The sequence below is a fragment of the Oncorhynchus mykiss genome, unplaced genomic scaffold (genome assembly GCF_013265735.2).
Source record: "Oncorhynchus mykiss isolate Arlee unplaced genomic scaffold, USDA_OmykA_1.1 un_scaffold_156, whole genome shotgun sequence".
NCBI lineage: Eukaryota > Metazoa > Chordata > Actinopteri > Salmoniformes > Salmonidae > Oncorhynchus > Oncorhynchus mykiss.
In genome coordinates, this window is record NW_023493666.1 from 1,032,317 (window position 1) to 1,050,705 (window position 18,389).

General features: G+C 47.4%; 3 non-coding genes and 1 pseudogene across 3 annotated transcripts; all 4 read right to left on the reverse strand.

Moving 5' to 3' along the window:
• Positions 1 to 5,785: 5,785 nt before the first annotated feature.
• On the reverse strand, positions 5,786 to 5,857 carry trnaa-cgc. The gene has a single exon. It is a non-coding gene; the product is annotated as a tRNA-Ala (tRNA).
• A 756-nt stretch (positions 5,858 to 6,613) lies between these two features.
• Positions 6,614 to 6,685, reverse strand: trnat-ugu. The gene has a single exon. It is a non-coding gene; the product is annotated as a tRNA-Thr (tRNA).
• A 668-nt stretch (positions 6,686 to 7,353) lies between these two features.
• trnaa-ugc lies at positions 7,354 to 7,425 on the reverse strand. The gene has a single exon. It is a non-coding gene; the product is annotated as a tRNA-Ala (tRNA).
• Positions 7,426 to 8,972: 1,547 nt separating this feature from the next.
• LOC118947143 lies at positions 8,973 to 10,979 on the reverse strand (annotated as a pseudogene).
• Positions 10,980 to 18,389: the final 7,410 nt, after the last annotated feature.

Sequence of the window (18,389 nt, forward strand, 5' to 3'; positions counted from 1 at the left end):
CCAAACTCAAATTCAATGAATATTTAGATCAGAGAATACAGGAAAGGGCAGGAGGAAAACAGGAATATAAAACAATAAAGAAGATATGGGGGGAAATTAGGCTAAGAGAGTGAGGCAGAAAATAATAGCAGCCATTTTTTTTTCAAGAAAAAAGGAACGAAGGAGAGAGAGAGAGTGGAGGCGGAGCTGAGAATAGGGACATGGGCAATAGAGGTGAAAAAAAGGACATGCCCACAAAAGAAACCTGATATGATGGGGGTGCTTGCTGGGGCCTCAGATGACGTCAGAGAAGGCACAAACAACAACCACAACACACCACCACCCACCGTGACCACCCCATCGGCCCCGCTCTCTCTATACCTGCCACTGCCACAGGAAGAGAAGACTGAAGTGCCACCTCCCTATTCACAAAATCCATTCGCATACCTCCCACACAACCCATTTAAAAACCCACACCACACCAGCAGCCATACAGGCCCCGGTCTTCATGGTGAAGGGAGGACAGCTAAAAGGGAACATGACTGTGGGGATTCAAGAAGGCCACCTCGTCTGTGAAGAAAGGCCCGATTGCTCAAGCCCCACAGCACTACAAGGCCCAGGTGGGTCCCTGCTGAACTACCCACAAGGAAGGGAAGGTGGATCTCAACCGGGCCTCCTAAAGAGAGAAGGCCACGATCTTATTCAGTTCTCCTCTACTCCAAACACAGACAATTAGCTGAAATCATAGGCTTGACACAAGCACTGAAAGGAGCAGGAAGGGGCCTACCAACTTCCCCTACGCCCAGCAGTTGATCCACGCTTCGTTGAGTGCCAGTCTGGGAAGACCGCTTTGATGGGACAGATGCCCAGCCTACATGGAGGAGCCTCTACATGGATACACTAACTGCAATGAAAATACTACTACCCAAAGCCACGAACACAGGATGAGGAGGAGGAGGAAGAGGACCCCCTCCTCTACAATACAACCACCCAGGGCCCAGCCACATGCAGCAGCAACAGCAAGATTACAACCAACCACAGTTTCAAGGTATGGCAGGGAACACCATGCCCTGGCCATAAAAGATGCCCACACTGTCTGAAACCCCAGAAGTGTACTGGCCAAAATGCCTACCCACAGGGCCTGCCACCCCTCACATCCAGTTTAAGTTCAACCAACCTAAAGCTCAAATCTACACTCTGCACCCATATATGACTCCCCAAGCTGAGATCCATTGCACACTCAATGCAACAGAAACTGATGACTGCCTCTACACTGCAGACTGGGACGAAGACAGGATGCACCTGACCCCTCCTATCAGGTGTTGTACAATTGTGTGTGGCCCAGAGGGGGTGGCAGCACCGGTCATCCTACGATCAAGGAACCTCCATGCACCCCTGGCCTGGACGGCTGAAGCATCAACAGCCATAGCACTCCTGAAAACAGATCTATCAGCGGCAGCAGCTCTGACTGCACCTGACTACAAGAACAAGTTCCATTTGGATGTTTCTGAAAGGGAAGGATTCACCTCATCCGTCCTATTCCAGAAACAAGAGGGGGAGAGACGGGTCTTGATGCACTACTCTTCTAAACTTGACCACATTGAGGTAGAACAGACAACATGCTCCAGATACGTTGCTGCAGTAGCAAAAGCTATTGAAAAAACAGCTCACAGCCATCATCCCTCAACCAGCATCGGCCAAATTAGCTGAAATCATCGGATTGACGCAGGTCCTCATCAGAGGAAAAGGAAAGACTGTGAATATCTATAGAGACTCAGCCCATGCCCATGAAGCAGTCCACACTGATGGACCCAGAACTTTTATGAGAAGCACATGGCCCACACACACACGAAGGCAAACTAAAGACCCTCCAAAAGACCCTCACATAAAAAATATGACTGACTTATTTATTTTATGATTTATTTTGTGACGAATGCAATGTTTGTGACAGACACAACCCAAAGAAACCATATCGAACACCAATGGGCTCATACCCATTACCTAATGCATGATTTCAGGTTATTAGCATAGAATACACAGACATGGGGGCGGATAAGGTGGTTAATGGGAAACAATACCTATTAGTGATGGTGGATAGGTTTTCCAAATGGGTAGAGGCAATTCCAGCGGCGGGGGAGGATGCGAAGTCAGTTATAGGCCACAATCCCAAGATCTCATGGAACGCGCAAGTCAAACGTATGTGCCGGGTCGAAGTTGAAATGGGTCGAAGCCCTGCCCCTGGCATTGATGGCCATGAGAGCCTCACCAGGATCAGGCACCCATCTCGCTCCTCATGAGATAATGACTGGTAGAGTCATGCCTGGCCCACCAAGGGAGGGAGGTCATATGCCCGCCCTTGATGTGCAATAAATTGTAATGTCTAATTATGTGAAAAAACTGACGGTTCTCTCTGCAGCACTCTCTACCCAGGTTCACAAGGTACCGGAGGGGGAGCTGCCGGGGGACACGCCACCACTGAAGGTAAAACTTGGAGACTGGGTAAGGGGAAAGGTCCACAAGAGAAAGTGGCTGGAACCCAGGTGGACTGGTCTGTACGAAGTGAAGGAGGTTACTTCACACTCAGTCCAGGTCAAAGGTAAATTGGGCGCACCTTGGCACCACCTCACACATTGTACACCAGCTCCAACCCCTTCCCGCACACTGACGGAAGTCAGAACCGACCTAAGTGGTCTACATTCGGCCCCAAATCTTGCACCTCCTTAGTCAGGGAAAATGGGAGGTTCAACCCCATATTCACTGACTAAGTCACACCGTACTCCTTGGGAACGGTTGGGGATCTCCGGACCACTGTTTGTTATTTTTCTTCTCATGGGAGGAGTCACTGTATGTACACTCACATGGCTTATAAACCAACAGATGCACCCACTACAGACTCACACACTGAATTCTACTCTGCCAGGTGAAACTAACTCTCTCTCTTTTCCCTCTTATCTACCACAAGACCATACCGTTTCTAGGCGTGAGGTGGGGGTCACTAAGTGCACCCCCCAGGAGTTGAAGAGCACCACCTTGTGTTTGCCTTTCAATGCCACCACCACTGTTTACCTGCCTTGGGGCCTTTTGGGTCATGCGCAAAATAGTTTGGGGCTACCTGCCTGGACCTATTCCAGTTTTAACTGGTATATAACCAAAGGGGGATATGGTGAGTGGTCTTGGAAAAACTTGGTGGAAGAAACGGGGCATGACTGGTCCAGCTATTCCGAGGGACGGGTTGGTCTTGCCTGGCGCAAACGGCTTACATTTTCACGCACTGGTTTTCAACTAAAGCTGATTGTACGACCTGGGACCACTATGGGGTGTCAGGTTTTTACGTTGGCCCCATATGTAGATACCGACAGGGCTGAAGTCCATTTCACACTATATATCTGTGTTACGCCAGAACCACAGCCTACTTCTGTGACGGTGCGTGACGATATGGCAAAGCCACATACCCTGCCCCAGCACAGGGATGGGTGGGGTTCTGCTGTTTTAGTGGTCACCACCCCTACCCCGGATGAGAACATTCGGGTTGCTACAGGTATCTCAGGTTTGTCCAACAATTGGCTATTATTGACCGAACAAGCAGCCAATACAACCCCCACTAGTTGTGTAGTTTGCATGGGTGCCCGACCATTGCTCCGCATTGTCCCGGCTACTGTCGAGATCGGATGTTTAATGCCCCTTATGGACCAAGACAATCCGACTGGTAATTGTTTCTTGTGGGATGCAGTTTACCCTGTTGTCTCCGCTACGGACAGGGCACCAGTATTTTCCTCTGATGTTGCCAGGGCCGAATTCTCCTGTATTAACATGACAGGGGGTATACTACAGTTAGGTTTGCTCCCTGTTGGTTGATGTACAAATACTATCGTAGTAGTTGGTGTTTTTAAGCCAGTGATCAGGGCTGACATCTGGTGGTGGTGTGGGGGACCTCGGCTTTTTGACAGACCTCCCAATAAGGCTACGGGTACTTGTGCGCTTGTAACACTTGTACTGCCTATCTCTGTTTACCCTATAGGTGTGGGTGATTTGGTGACCCGGATACAGGCTGTGGACCCACAGTTTCTGCCTACCAGAACCAAGCGGGAAGCAGCCCTGACTGTTGGGGATCCCACATATATTGATGCTATAGGTGTTCCTAGGGGGGTCCCTGATGAGTACAAGCTGGTGGACCAGGTCGCCGCAGGTTTTGAATCATCTCTCTGCTGGTGGTGCACCGTGAATAAAAATGTTGACCGCATTAACTATATACATTTCAATGTCCAAAAATGAGGGAACTGGACTCAACAAGGTTTTGAGGCCGTACATGGTCAACTGGCGGCTACCTCCCTTATGGCTTTTCAAAATCGCATTGCCGTTGACATGTTGCTGGCTGAGAAGGGTGGTATATGTTTTATGTTTGGGGAGCAATGTTGCACATTTATCCCCAATAACACAGCCTCTGATGGCAGTCTCACTGTTGCGTTAGAAGGACTACGTACCCTGAATGGTAAAATGAAATCCCACTCTGGGGTTGATACCAGCAAGTGGGACTCCTGGATGGATGCATTTGGTAAATATAAGGTCCTGGTCTCTTCTATTCTGGTCTCTATCTCTGTGTTTGTTGCAATATTAACCCTCTGTGGCTGTTGTTGCATCCCATGTGCCCGCTCCCTGCTTTCTCGAGTTATTACTTCTGCTATTGCACCAAATAATGACCCTGCACTGATGTTCCCCCTCCTACAACAGGAGGATCCTCTGGTGGAGTTTGAAACATGCACATATGAGTAATTTTCACGTCTCTTTGGAGACGTGAAGAGGGGGACTACAAATTTCCTAAAATGTCCTATTCTATTTTTCTTACATTTAGTTTTTGTCACGTCTAGTAGACGTGAAGAGGGGGTGTTGTAATAACATATTAAAACATGTAATGACGCATTCACGGACTGTTGTTAAACACACTGATAACCCATGAATATACACTGCTCCAAACCCTTTGGGATGGGCTACAAAGACAAAGAACTCTGTCAAGAACCAATGGGATACAGACAACAGGCTGGAGAGGACTGTCTATCACCTACGAACAACCAACCAGGAGCCAGGACTACTAGAATCTACCTACGTCATTTCAATGTATAAATGTACTGCCCAAATATGTGTTACGCCCTCTTTTTCCGAAACCTCCCTAAGAGTGGACGATAAGAGCCGTGCTGCACGTTTGCCAGATATTACCATGCTAGATTAAAGTGCCTCAAATATACCGTATCCGCCTTGTCCAGAGTCTCATCTTGGTCTTGTCTCTCCTATAACTAATCATTGACAAAAGTAGTAGTTGTGTAATGTGAATTTGGCACACAAATAACATCTCTGTTTCCTGTGAGAATTTTAACATTCTGGAAAGTAAGAGTTGTGTAATGTGAATTTGGCACACAAATACTCAGTGGAGAACCTTGGGATTGAACCAAGGACCTCATACTAAAATAGCATGCACTCCCCCTCTGAGCTTGGATCCCATTTTATTTGCAGATAAAATGCAATTAATACAATGTACTTTTTATATACACCACTCCATTGAAACTGCAATGAAATGATAGCAGCAATTCTAAATACAAGCAAGTATGGACAGTCATCTAACCCATGAACTTCAGTTTTTGAAAATGATGCAATTGAAGTTGGCAACCATGCCACTTCTGTTCCATAAATGTACGAACAGGGATTGAACACATGTTCTTCAGATTACAAGAGCAAATTATTTAGCACATCTCTGTTTCCTGCTGAGAATTTCAACATTCTGGAAAGTAGGAGATGGGCCATTGCAAAAGTTTAATGGAGAAGCTGGGGATTGAACCCAGGACCTCATACATGCGAAGCATGCGCTCTACCACTGAGCTACATCCCCTTTCTAGGAAAGAAAAAAATGTTTCTTATTTTTTTTAATTTCACCTATTATTAACCAGGTAAGCTAGTTGATAACAAGTTTTCATATTCAACTGCGACCTGGCCAAGATAAAGCAAAGCAGCGCAACACAAACAACAACACAGAGTTACAGATGGAATAAACAAGCGTACAGTCAATAACACAATAGAAGAAAAAAAAGAAAGTCTATATACAGTGCGTGCAAATGGAGGTAAGGCAATAAATACAGCGACTAAGTCGCTAAGTTGGCAACACTGAAAGTTAGTGAGGGAAATATGTCTCCAGCTTCAGCGATTTTTGCAATTCGTTCCAGTCATTGTCAGCAGAGAACTGGAAGGAAAGGCGGCCAAAGGAGGTGTTGGCTTTGGGGATGACCAGTGAGATATACCTGCTGGAGCGCGTGCTACGGGTGGGTGTTGTTATCGTGACCAGTGAGCTGAGATGAGGCGGAGCTTTACCTAGCATAGACTAAAAAGATGACCTGGAACCAGTGGGTCTGGCGACGAATATGTAGCGAGGGCCAGCCGACTAGAGCAGTTGTGCAAAAGCTAATTTCACAACTAAATATACTCATCAGAGAATTTGGGGATTAACTTCAGAGCGCATGCATTTCAAGTATTAGCTCTACCGTAGAGGCCCTTACTATATAATAGCAGGGTTGCCATTTTGAGAAAACTTTTTTTTCTTCAAAGACCTCCAGTGAAAGAACCTTCCCATGGTACCAGCTATCTTTCAGTAAGGCACGGATGGGATTTGAACCCATGATCTTCGGTTTACAAGACCGACGCCTTACCACTTGGCCACCATGCCACTCTATGCTGCAAGATATTTATCAACATTCTGGAAAGTTGTAGTTGTATAATGTGAATTTGGCACACAAATAACATCTCTGTTTCCTGTGAGAATTGCAACATTCTGGAAAGTAGGACACGGGCCATTGCAAAAATATTAATGGAGAAGCTGGGGATTGAACCCAGGACCTCATACATGCAAAGCATGTATAAAAATAACATCTCTGTTTCCTGTGAGAATTTCAACATTCTGGAAAGTAGGAGTTGTGTAATGTGAATTTGGCACACAAATACTCAGTGGAGAACCTTGGGATTGAACCAAGGACCTCATACTAAAATAGCATGCACTCCCCCTCTGAGCTTCGATCCCATTTTATTTGCAGATAAAATGCAATATTAATACAATGTACTTTTTATATACACCACTCCATTGAAACTACAATGAAATGATAGCAGCAATTCTAAATACAAGCAAGTATGGACAGTCATCTAACCCATGAACTTCAGTTTTTGAAAATGATGCAATTGAAATTGGCAACCATGCCACTTCTGTTCCATAAATGTACGAACAGGGATTGAACACATGTTCTTCAGATTACAAGAGCAAATTATTTAGCACATCTCTGTTTCCTGCTGAGAATTTCAACATTCTGGAAAGTAGGACATGGGCCATTGCAAAAATATTAATGGAGAAGCTGGGGATTGAACCCAAGACCTCATACATGCAAAGCATGCGCTCTACCACTGAGCTACATCCCCTTTACCACTGAGCTACATCCCCTTTCTGGGAAAGAAGAAAATGTTTCTTTTTTTTTATTATTTCACCTATAATTAACCAGGTAAGCTAGTTGAGAACAAGTTTTCATATTCAACTGCGACCTGGCCACACAGAGTTACAGATGGAATAAACAAGCGTACAGTCAATAACACAATAGAAGAAAAAAAAGAAAGTCTATATACAGTGCGTGCAAATGGAGGTAAGGCAATAAATAGGCCATAGTAGCGAAGTATTTACAATTTAGCAAATTAACACTGGAGTGATAGATGAGCAGATGATGATGTGCAAGTAGAAATACAGGTGTGCAAAGAGCAGAAAGTATATTAAAACAATATGGGGATGAGGTAGGTAGATTGGATGGGCTATTTACAGATAGGCTTTGTACAGCTTCAGCGATCAGTTAGCTGCTCAGATAGCCGATGTTTAAAGTTAGCAGTGTTGCCAACACCTCAGTAAGGAAAGTAGCTATTGGCTGTCCTAAAAGTCGCTAGAAGTTGCTAAATGATGTCAGCACCTAATTTGCATAATTGTCCATGTGCATGTAATTGTGATGGACACTGTAGGAGTGAGGAATAACATTGTGGAAGAGACAAAAAGTGAGTAAAATGAAAATGTCTGCAAGTATTCAGAGGGGTCTGAATACTTGCTAAATACAGCGACTAAGTCGCTAAGTTGGCAACACTGAAAGTTAGTGAGGGAAATATGTCTCCAGCTTCAGCGATTTTTGCAATTTGTTCCAGTCATTGTCAGCAGAGAACTGGAAGGAAAGGCGGCCAAAGGAGGTGTTGGCTTTGGGGATGACCAGTGAGATATACCTGCTGGAGCGTGCTACGGGTGGGTGTTGTTATCGTGACCAGTGAGCTGAGATAAGGCGGAGCTTTACCTAGCATAGACTAAAAAGATGACCTGGAACCAGTGGGTCTGGCGACGAATATGTAGCGAGGGCCAGCCGACTAGAGCATACAGGTCGTTGTGGCCATATCAATACAATTGACCCTTTCTTTACACTGTTCTAATGAAAGTACATTGCCATAATATCATCTAGCTTCCATAAACATCGAACAAGGCTTGAACCCAGGAGCTTCAGTTTACAAAAACAGATGACTTAGCACATCTATTTCCTTCTTAAAATGTCAACATTCTGGAAAGTAGAGTTGTGCAAAAGCTAATTTCACAACTAAATATACTCATCAGAGAATTTGGGGATTAACTTCAGAGCGCATGCATTTCAAGTAATTCTCAGCAGGAAACAGAGATGTGCTAAATAATTTGCTCTTGTAATCTGAAGAACATGTGTTCAATCCCTGTTTGTACATTTATGGAACAGAAGTGGCATGGTTGCCAATTTCAATTGCATCATTTTCAAAAACTGAAGTTCATGGGTTAGATGACTGTCCATACTTGCTTGTATTTAGAATTGCTGTTATCATTTCATTGTAGTTTCAATGGAGTGGTGTATATAAAAAGTACATTGTATTAACCCTCCCGTTGTCCTCCTATTATGCCTAGCACACAGTGTCCCCCCGGGTCACCCTGTCCCGTCTTGGCTAAAGGCCCAGTGGGCACAAGTTTGACAGTATGCGTGTGAACAGCCTTTGCAGATGTATTTCTTACACCTGCAGCACGCGGTGTAGGTCTTGGCGTCCTTCTTGGGTGGGCAGAGCTGACACCTCTTCCTCTTACTCGCCACCGGCGGGGCGGCTGGGGCGGCGGCGGCCGGGCCAGCGGCTTGCTCCCGGGCTGGCGGACGAGCCTCGGCGGTGGCACTCTGTAGGACTTTGACAAGTGCGGACGCGGCTTGGGTGCGGGGGAGACGCTGCCTTCTTTGTATCAAGGGCTTCACGAGTGCCTTTCCGAGCTGCTCCGGGAACACCCTCCTCTTGTTCCGCTTCCCAGGCATCCAGTCGGGCTTGATCTCTCGCCATATGACAAAGGCGTTGTAGGAGGACACGTCGAGGATGTTGTGGAAGATGACCAGGGGCCAGCGGGCGGTCATCCGTCTGCAGCTGTAGGTCCCGACCACCTTGTCTAGGTTGTCCACGCCGCCCTTGTTGCAGTTGTAGTCTAGGATGAGGGCCGGCTTCCGGTCGCGGCGAACACTAACGTCGGGCTCCGCGTGCAGCGTGCTCAGAAGTAGCACGTTCTTATTTCTCTTTGCCAGGTAGGACACTAGAGTGGCGGTGGGCGTGAAGGCGAACCTGGAGGACAGGACCTGTCTGCCCTTTGACTCGAGCAGTGCGGGCGGGAGCTCGGCCTTGTTCTTTCTCACCGTGCCCACCATGGTGAGGTTCCTCTCGAGGAGCCGCTGGCCCAGTTCGTAGGAGGTGAAGAAATTGTCACACGTGACGTTGTGACCGCCCGGCAGTCCCTCGGTCAGATCGAGGACAACGCGGGCGCCCTGGTTCTTCTCGGGGCCTCCGCCGGCCGCCTTGCCGGTGTAGACTTGCATCTTCCAAGCGTAGCTGGACTTGGCGTCGCAGGCCACCCACGACTTGATGCCGTATTTGGCCGGCTTGCTGGGAATGTACTGTCGGAAAGGACAGCGTTTATGTTACACAAATCAAATCAAATCAAATTTATTTATATAGCCCTTCGTACATCAGCTGATATCTCAAAGTGCTGTACAGAAACCCAGCCTAAAACCCCAAACAGCAAGCAATGCAGGTGTAGAAGCACGGAGCCGCCGCCGCCGCCGCCGCTACTGCGGATTGCTACTACTGCCCATTGCTACTACTGCCCACGCTACTAGTGCTACCTCTCTATGCTACACGCACATACACAGATACATAGACGGTACCTCTGAACGGGACCAGTTGTTCGTCCACCGTCAGGTCGGGCCCCGGGTTGTAGAGGGCCGGCAGCCGCTCCTCCCACAGGTCCCATACCTCTCTTATGGCCGCCAGTCTGTCGGTGGCGAGTCTGGCGGGTCTCGACTGGCGGTCGTCGAATCGCAGCAGCCTCGAGTACTTGTGAAACACCTTGAGCGGCATGGTGGCGCGGAACACGGTCCTGCCGCTCTGCTCTCGGCGTCCCACAGGATGGCCGCGGCCTCGCCTCGGGACCTGTAGACGCTGGCTAGGATCAGCAGCCCTACGTAGGCGCGCAGGTCGGTGGAGTCCATGGGTCGCCAGCCGTCGCCGTATTTTCTCACCCCCTGCAGATTTGTCATGTCCACAATGATCCTTTCTATCGCCGGTGTGACAAACAGCCGGAAGGTGGACTCGATGTCGAGCGCTCGCGACGCGGCGTAGGCCTTGGGGCCCGGCGTCACGACGGAGCCGTGGCGGCGGATGGCGCGGGGCCGGTCCGGGCCGCGATAGGCCACGGAGGACCATTTGATTTTGCCGTTCTTTGACAGCAACGTCCTCTCTGTCTCGCTCTGGCTCTCTGGCTGTGTCTCGCTCTCGGGCAGCGGCCGTGTCTCCCTCTCGCTCTCCCTCTCGCTCTTCCTCCGAAGAGGAGCACGACCGTGAGGCCGAGTCGTCGTCGTAGTCGTCCGCATCACGCTCGGGGTTGTATTCCTCACCGTCTTCATCTTCCGAAACGTTCTCCTCTTCGGATTCCAAGTAGTCTTCCTCGTTTTCTTGGTCGACACTGGAGGATATCTGTTCCAGGACCTGAGCCGCGCTCAAACAAGGACTGCGAGGCGTCGTAGGCGGAGGGCTCGCGCTCGGCGGGGTCGTATTCCTCCTCATCATCGTCCTCATCATAGTCCTCATCTTCTTCTGCTTCTTCTTCTTCCTTCTTCTTTTCCTTCTTCTTCCTGACAATATTAGTAGCCTCTGTACGGCCGGCTTACAGTCGTAGGCGGAGGGCTCACGCTCGGCGGGGTCGTATTCCTCCTCGTCGTTGTCCTCGTCTTCTTCTTCTTCTTCTTCTTCTTCTTCTTCTTCTTCTTCTTCTTCTTCTTCTTCTTCCTTCTTCTTCTTCCTGACAATATTAGTAGCCTCTCTACGGCGGCCTTACAGTGGCCACGTGAATGGGACGAGGCACGCGAACGGACGAGGCGCGCGGTCGGCCCTGTCTGCTCCTTCGGACCCTTCGGCCCATCCGGTACGCTTGGCTGGCCTCCCCGTGTGATTGCAACGAGGTCTTGCACTGAGTTCTTGTGGACAAGTGGTGCCAGGGTCACTCTGACCCGGCCCAGACACAGGGGAACAACTCGTAACACAGGGCCAGGGTCACTCTGACCCAGACCAGACAGTGGTAGGAGGGTTACAACATAAACCTTGCTAACGCTGCCGGGGTCACTCTGACCCACACAGACAGGGGGGAATCAACTCGTACCGCTGCCCGGGGTCACTATGACCCGGCCCAGACAGGGGTAGGAGGGTTACGACATACACCTTGCTAAGGCTGCCAGGGTCACTCTGACCCACACAGACAGGGGGGGAATCAACTCGTAACGCTGGCCGGGGTCACTATGACCCGGCCCAGACAGTGGCGGGTGTCAATTCTGGGGCAGGACCTTTGACTAGTGTCCACCAGATGGTAGTGTTGGGTCACTATGACCCAGACCAGACAGTGGTAGGAGGGTTACAACATACACCTTGATAAGGCTGCCAGGGTCACTCTGACCCACACAGACACGGGGAATCAACTCGTAACTCTGCCCGGGGTCACTCTGACGTCACTATGATCCCGCCCACACAGGGGCGGGAGGGTTACAACATACACCTTGCTGTTTGACTAGTATCCACCAGGTGGTAGTGTGGGTCACTATGACCCGGCCCAGACACGGGGGATCAACTCGTAACCCTGCCCGGGGTCACTCTGACCCACACAGACACGGGGGATCAACTCGTAACCCTGCCCGGGGTCACTCTGACCCGCCGAGACAACAGGAGGGATAAAGTAGACGGCGCACGTCAAACGTTGGATTTATGACCCTATGTCATGATGACGTGGGCATGCCTATATTTGGGCATCCGGCCAGGACATCCTGGCGGAAACTGATCAAGTGCTTATGCCCATATATGGGCATCCTGTTCCTGTTCTCATGCGTTAGAGGGTGTGCTAATTTATGCATATATTGTATCTATTCCTTTGAAATTGTCATGATGATTGATGTGTAGGGATCTGGTTGAACTGGGGTCTGTGTTTGAAAATTTCAAAGAGTATGGCCCCCCCACCCCCTGTTATATTGTTGTTATCTATGAAGCAGGGATGTCTGGGTGTGTGTGTGTGTTAGAAACAAGGTCCCTTTGCATTGTGTACATTTCAAGCTTTCAACAACAATAAAACAGCCATCTAAATAATAATGTTTCTAGGCCTAACACACTGTTGAGTTTCCTATTTAGTTCTCTTTATATGTATATGCATATGGCTCCAGCCTATGGATGTTCGGCGCATGTACACCGGGGAGATTAGAACCCCAAAGAAAGATCCTAAAGGTAATTTCAGATTCAGGTTTAGGGTGTAATAACTTTAGTGAAACCGCATTTCACACTATGTACAGACATAGAGAGCCAACGCATAAAGGTGTAACAGGGATGAATGGATATTCAATGTACAACAGTAGTCTTCTGTAACAAGCAATACGGGTATGAGGTTTACCTGCGTCGACTCTAAACTTCCTGGAGCAGCCGGAAGTGGTTAAATTCACCCAAAAGGTATTTTGATGTACATAACCTGCAAATGTGAAAATGACTGCATTCAACCCTGTGTAGATCAGTCAATTATTAACATAAGGACTTTAAACTCAGGATTCTGTAAGAGCATACCCCAAGCGAGATATGTGTTTACTTATAGCTTCCTGTGTCAACCGGAAGTACCTTTAATTGGGGTCACAGTGTCTGTTTCGAAGGGTTAAAAAAGTCACGTCTTTCCAAAACTTCATACGTGTGACTAGGTAACCCTCAAACTGTAAATAAGTCATTTCTCCCAACAGATGTCAAATAAAAGCTCTCTCACACACACACACACACAGCAAGGATGGAGTGACAAAGTGCGGTGCTTAAAGACACACAGAGCCTGCAATGGCATTACCATAATCTCTAGGCTGTGCCGAGTTCAACGAGATGCCCCGCTTGACCATAGCTCGCTCGGTCTAAGCACAGCGACCATGAGAAAAAGTAGGCCCAAAATGAAGCATGGCCCTAAATGTAATTTGCTTTTGGGTGACAGTGAGAGAACCGTTAGGGTGAGAAGCACAATTCGACGTCAGGTACGTTCATGAGGTCCTCCCGATCCGTGCAAGCCTAACCATGACCGTATGGCATTAACCCTTAACAGTAAATCAGGGTTTTTTGATCTCACAGATTACAATGACTTCTCTCCCCATAGGAATACATTGCCTGCACCCATGTGGGTTATGAATGCCGTATGAACCTGTCTTCGATGACAGTCCATCAGGCCCCTATGAGGTCTACCTGTGTCGATTCTAAGCTTCCTGGACCAACCGGAAGTGGTTAATCACCCTAAAAGTGTATATCCATATCCAATCAGTCAGTTCTTAACGTAAATACTTAAAACTCAGGATTCTGTTAAAGCATACCCCAATGAGGATATGTGTTTACTTATAGCTTCCTGTGCCAACCGGAAGTGCCATAATTGGTGTCTCAGGGGTTGTTTCGAAGGGTTAAAAAAGTCAAAACTTCATATGTATGATTAGGCAACCCCCCTGAACTGTAAATCAGTCATTTCTCCCATAAAATGTCGAAGAAAAACTAAATCACACACACACACAGCTTGGAAGGAGGGACACATTGGGGTGCGTAGAGACATACACTGCCTGCATTAGTTAACCTTGTTCGAACTTTTAAAGAACCGTCAGACCTAGAGTTCTGAAACTTTAGAAACCTGTTCTAGACCTCAGGTCGATAGTGCGTGGTGAGTTAGGTGGCTCTAGAAGGTTCTCGGACCGAGAAACAGCCTTGTACATTTGCAATGAGTTGAATTCATTTTGACCATTACGAAAATGACGACATTTAGAAAAGTCTCAGAGACGCAAGACTAGGTGCATTGAAACCGGCTCGGCCCATATAGACGGACCCCAACGTTTCTGTCCGATAGCTCATTCAAGGACCCCGCAGCAAGTCATGGAAAAAAGTGGATTTTCAGCACCAATTAGGGTCTTCAGCACCAAATGACCTATCGAGCCAAAACGTGGGAGTCGGGGTCGCCTCAGCTAGGCCTACACATAACATCAGAACTGGATCCGTAGCTAGACTGTAACTATTTGTTTTACGTTTTTATTATGGTTTGAACAGAAGGCGTCGTGAATTTTGGCCAGCTCTGAAGTATGTGATAGTTGGCTACTAAACGAGTTGGAAAAAATGGGTTTGGTGTCAGTTTGGTGTCAGAATGATATCTAATTGACTGATGGACGGTGACTTGCTGGTGTCTCTTGTCCATTTGCAATATGTTTAAACAGTGAGGTATCATCACCAAAGTGACATTCTGAAATCAACCCTAACGAGCGATGGAGAGGAACCAGAACCACTACCCAGCCATCCCGAGTTTATCGGGCCAGTCAATTTTGCATTTCTGCAGTATTTTTGAGCATGACAAATTCGTGATGGTACATGCCCATTGAAACATATTGCAAATGCACGTGCAGTTGCAATATTATACAACAGTGAAAAAAACATCACCAATTGGACATGATGAAATCAACAAAACAAGCGATGAAAAGGAGCAACTATCACTGCCCGGCCATCCTGTGTTCATCAGGCCAGTCAATATTGCATTCCTGCAGGATTTTTGAGCATGCCAAATTCGTGATGGTACATGCCCATTGAAACATATTGCAAATGCACGTGCACAACAGTGAAAAAACATCACCAAATGGACATGATGAAATCAAACACAATGAGTGATGGAAAGGAGCAACTATCACTGCCCGGCCATCCTGTGTTCATCAGGCCAGTCAATTTTGCATTTCTGCAGGATTTTTGAGCATGTCAAATTTCTTATGGCATTTGGCCCCCCCAAAAAGAGACTTTTGACTTCCTATGAAATCATATTGCAAATGGACAAAACATATACCTTATGCACAAGTAAAAAAAAATAATAATAATGATAATAAAAGTTGACAAAAGTATAGTTTGAGCAAAGTTTAGTTTGACTTTTGAGCATGCCAAATTTGTGATGGTAAATGCCCATTGAAACATATTGCAAATGCACGTGCATTTGCAATATGATTCTATAGTGAAAAAAAACATCACCAAATGGACAAGATGAAATCAACACAACGAGTGATGGGAAAGGAACAACTATCACTGCCCGGCCATCCCGACTTCATCAGGCCAGTCAATTTTGCATTTCTGAGCATGTCAAATTTCTTATGGCATTTGGCCCCAAAAAAGTTACTTTTGACTTTGACTTCCTATGAAATCATATTGCAAATGGACAAAACATATGCCTTATGCACAAGTAAAAAAAAAAAAAGATGATAATAAAAGTTGACAAAAGTATAGTTTGAGCAAAGTATAGTTTGACTTTTGAGCATACCACATTCGTGATGGTAAATGCCCATTGAAACATATTCAAATCAAATCAAATTGTATTTGTCACATACACATGGTTAGCAGATGTTAATGCGAGTGTAGCGAAATGCTTGTGCTTCTAGGTCCGACAATGCAGTAATAACCAACAAGTAATCTAGCTAACAATTCCAAAATTACTACCTTATAGACACAAGTGTAAGGGGATAAAGAATATGTACATAAAGATATATGAACGAGTGATGGTACAGAGCGGCATAGGCAAGATACAGTAGATGGTATTGAGTGCAGTATATACATGTGAGATGAGTATGTAAACAAAGTGGCATAGTTTAAAGTGGCTAGTGATACATGTATTACATAAAGATGCAGTAGATGATATAGAGTACAATATATACGTATACATATGAGATGAATAGTGTAGGGTATGTAAACATTATATTAGGTAGCATTGTTTAAAGTGGCTAGTGATATATTTTACATAATTTCCCATCAATTCCCATTATTAAAGTGGCTGGAGTTGAGTCAGTGTGTTGGCAGCAGCCACTCAATGTTAGTGGTGGCTGTTTAACAGTCTGATGGCCTTGAGATAGAAGCTGCTTTTCAGTCTCTCGGTCCCAGCTTTGATGCACCTGTACTGACCTCGCCTTCTGGATGATAGCGGGGTGAACAGGCAGTGGCTCGGGTGGTTGTTGTCCTTGATGATCTTTATGGCCTTCTTGTGACATCGGGTGGTGTAGGTGTCCTGGAGGGCAGGTAGTTTGCCCCCGGTGATGCGTTGTGTAGACCTCACTACCCTCTGGAGAGCCTTACGGCTGTGGGCGGAGCAGTTGCCGTACCAGGCGGTGATACAGCCCGACAGGATGCTCTCAATTGTGCATCTGTAGAAGTTTGTGAGTGCTTTTGGTGACAAGCCGAATTTCTTCAGCCTCCTGAGGTTCTTCACGATGCTGTCTGTGTGGGTGGACCAATTCAGTTTGTCTGTGATGTGTACGCCGAGGAACTTAAAACTTACTACCCTCTCCACTACTGTTCCATCGATGTGGATAGGGGGGTGTTCCCTCTGCTGTTTCCTGAAGTCCACAATCATCTCCTTAGTTTTGTTGACGTTGAGTGTGAGGTTATTTTCCTGACACCACACTCCGAGGCCCTCACCTCCTCCCTGTAGGCCGTCTCGTCGTTGTTGGTAATCAAGCCTACCACTGTTGTGTCGTCCGCAAACTTGATGATTGAGTTGGAGGCGTGCGTGGCCACGCAGTCGTGGGTGAACAGGGAGTACAGGAGAGGGCTCAGAACGCACCCTTGTAGGGCCCCAGTGTTGAGGATCAGCGGGGTGGAGATGTTGTTGCCTACCCTCACCACCTGGGGGCGGCCCGTCAGGAAGTCCAGTACCCAGTTGCACAGGGCGGGGTCGAGACCCAGGGTCTCGAGCTTGATGACGAGCTTGGAGGGCACTATGGTGTTAAATGCCGAGCTGTAGTCGATGAACAGCATTCTCACATAGGTATTCCTTTTGTCCTGATGGGTAAGGGCAGTGTGCAGTGTGGTTGAGATTGCATCGTCTGTGGACCTATTTGGGCGGTAAGCAAATTGGAGTGGGTCTAGGGTGTCAGGTAGGGTGGAGGTGATATGGTCCTTGACTAGTCTCTCAAAGCACTTCATGATGACGGAAGTGAGTGCTACGGGGCGGTAGTCGTTTAGCTCAGTTACCTTTGCTTTCTTGGGAACAGGAACAATGGTGGTCCTCTTGAAGCATGTGGGAACAACAGACTGGGATAGTGATTGATTGAATATGTCCGTAAACACACCAGCCAGCTGGTCTGCGCATGCTCTGAGGGCGCGGCTGGGGATTCTGTCTGGGCCTGCAGCCTTGCGAGGGTTAACACGATCATGTCGGCTGCAGTGAAGGAGAGTCCGCATGTTTTGGTTGCGGGCCGTGTCAGTGGCACTGTATTGTCCTCAAAGCGGGCAAAAAAGTGATTTAGTCTGCCTGGGCGCAAGACATCCTGGTCCGTGACGGGGCAGGTTTTCTTTTTGTAATCTGTGATTGACTGTAGACCCTGCCACATACCTCTTGTGTCTGAGCCGTTGAATTGAGATTCTACTTTGTCTCTATACTGACGCTTAGCTTGTTTGATTGCCTTGCGGAGGGAATAGCTACACTGTTTGTATTCGGTCATGTTTCCGGTCACCTTACCCTGATTAAAAGCAGTGGTTTCACGCGAATGCTGCCATCAATCCACGGTTTCTGGTTTGGGAATGTTTTAATCGTTGCTATGGGAACGACATCTTCAACGCACGTTCTAATGAACTCGCTCACCGAATCAGCGTATTCGTCAATGTTGTTGTTTGATGCAATACGAAACATATCCCAGTCCACGTGATGGAAGCAGTCTTGGAGTGTGGAATCAGATTGGTCGGACCAGCGCTGAACAGACCTCAGCGCGGGAGCTTCTTGTTTTAGTTTCTGTCTGTAGGCAGGGATCAACTAAATGGAG